The 2266-nt window shown below is 43.3% G+C and overlaps 1 non-coding gene across 1 annotated transcript; it reads right to left on the bottom strand.

Moving 5' to 3' along the window:
* Positions 1 to 614: 614 nt before the first annotated feature.
* On the bottom strand, positions 615 to 721 carry LOC141636132 (small nucleolar RNA R71). The gene has a single exon (XR_012540765.1). It is a non-coding gene; the product is annotated as a small nucleolar RNA R71 (small nucleolar RNA).
* Positions 722 to 2266: the final 1545 nt, after the last annotated feature.

Genomic DNA, 2266 nt, shown 5'->3' with positions numbered 1-2266 from the left:
CGTTTATGCCTGGGTCTAATAGGTCCGAGATTATTCCTTTTGATCCTGAACCAGAGAAGACTTTTCGCTACAGACGGAAATTTAATCAAGAAGTGGGTCAAGTAGAAGACTTGAGTATACTTGACGTCGAAACGGCGAGCTCAACGAGACAAAATGACGATCGGTCCTACGAAGAGGAAGAGGACGAAATTCCTATTCCTGAAATTCCAGTTACAACTGATATTCCCAAAACTCCCATCATGCCTACTCTAGCCAGTCACTCTGAGCCGACCTTAGATTCTATCCCACAAGGATTTAAGCTGCCCACTACTACCAATGGAACTTTTGAGATTCGGCCATCTTATATCAATTTGGTGGAACGAAATATGTTTGGAGGGACAGCTGCTGAGGATGCTGCGACACATATGGAGAAATTTGTCACTTACTACTGTTCTATCCCATTAACAGCTGGAGTGACACAAGATCAGGTTAAGCAGGTGCTCTTTTCTTTCTCCCTGAAAGATGGAGCTGCTGAGTGGTTGAGAGATATGGATATGGATACTGAAGGAGTTACAGACTGGAATTCATTGGCTCTTGCTTACTACAAGTGGTACTTCCCACCTCAAAAGACTAATGCTCTGAGAAATCAAATTACTAGTTTCAAGCAAGGAGCTACTGAAGATTTGAATGAAGCTTGGACTCGCTTCAAGCGCTTAGTTCGATCAATTCCCCATCATGGTTTCCCAAAGTGGTTCCTTTGCAACCAGTTTTATAACGGGTTGTTTGACGATCATTGTGCCCTTTTGGATTCTTCTGCTAATGGGAGGTTTCAAGACAACACCAATGATGGTGACGCGTGGAAGTTAATTGATCAGATTGCTACCCATACCGTAAGGTATGGAAATCCTAGGGGAAGCACGCGAGGTATCGATGTTGATAGTACCCTGGCAGCACAACTGGAGACTATTTTTTCCCAGATTGCTGAGATAAAGACTACCCAATCATTGGTTAGTAAGGAGAGAGTTCATGCCATGAGTCAGCAAGTAGAGGAGACTTGTGCTAGATGCGGTTTAGATGGTCACAGTGCAGCTGATTGTATGAGCACATTGGAGCAGGTTAATGTCTTTCAGGCTTACAGACAAGGTGCACAAGGTACACCTTTCTCCAACTTTTACAATGAAAGAACGAAGGAACATCCGTTCCTTCAATAGTCTAGTCAGAATGTACAAAACCCGCAGCAGTCACAACCGCAAAAGAATACTTATATCCCTCCCAACAATCGCGGTAATCAACAACAAGGGGGTATCAAAGGCAAAATCAAGGAGGCCAGCAGTTCAACAATCAATATCAACAGCCTCCTCAGCAAACTCCTCAATAAATTCCTCAACAAGCTCCGAACAATGAGATGGCATAGTTGCGTAATCTTTTGTAACAAACTTTGTCAATGCAGCAGAAGCTGACGGGTCAAATTTCTGAGTTTATTGCCCATAACAAGATGCTAGATAATCAAGTGGCTCAGATGGCACTTCAAAACCCATCAAAATAGGTCGTAGGTCTTCCTCCTCAAGGTAAACAAGCTCATGAGCAAGCTAATGTGATTCAGCTGAGGAGCGGTACTTCTTATGTGAATCCCGACCTACAAAGCCTTGAGAAAGACGTGCCCATTATTGTTGATGAGGTCCCTTTATATGCATACCAAAGGATTGGGTAATTTGGAGCTTAGTGATGATGAGAAAGAACCTGACGAAGTTGAAACACGAGCTGACGATAAAAGTAAAAAAGACGAAGGAGCTGAACCTGCAAAGGTTCCTCGATCGAGTCACAGGCGCCTCGATCGAGGATCCACCCAGCTCGATCGAGTCACCCCTGGCTCGATCGAGGAACCAAAATTGACAGCTGACGGTGTTTCAAAAGTGGTTTCTAAGGTCAAGCAAGCCGAGCCCATAACCATTGCATTACCTTTTCCTCATCGACAACAAAAATCCAAGCTAGACAAGCAGTTCGGTAATTTTATGGAGGTCATGAAGAATCTACAGGTAAGTGTCCCTTTTACTGAATTAATTACTCAAGTGCCGGCTTATGCAAAATTCATGAAGGAGATTTTGACAAGGAAGAGATCCTTTGATGCGGTGGAAACTATTGCTTACACTTTGAAGTGTAGTGCCATGTTGCCAATTAATACACCACCCAAATTGAAGGATCCAGGAAGTTTTTTTATCCCTTGTCACATTGGTCATCTTTCTATTAGTAAAGCTCTTTGCGATTTAGGAGCTAGTGTCAGCGTTAT

Source organism: Silene latifolia, chromosome Y, assembly GCF_048544455.1.
Source record: "Silene latifolia isolate original U9 population chromosome Y, ASM4854445v1, whole genome shotgun sequence".
Classification (NCBI taxonomy): Eukaryota; Viridiplantae; Streptophyta; class Magnoliopsida; order Caryophyllales; family Caryophyllaceae; genus Silene; species Silene latifolia.
Note: the sequence above shows the minus strand (reverse complement) of the source record. Positions and strands in the feature narration are given on the sequence as shown.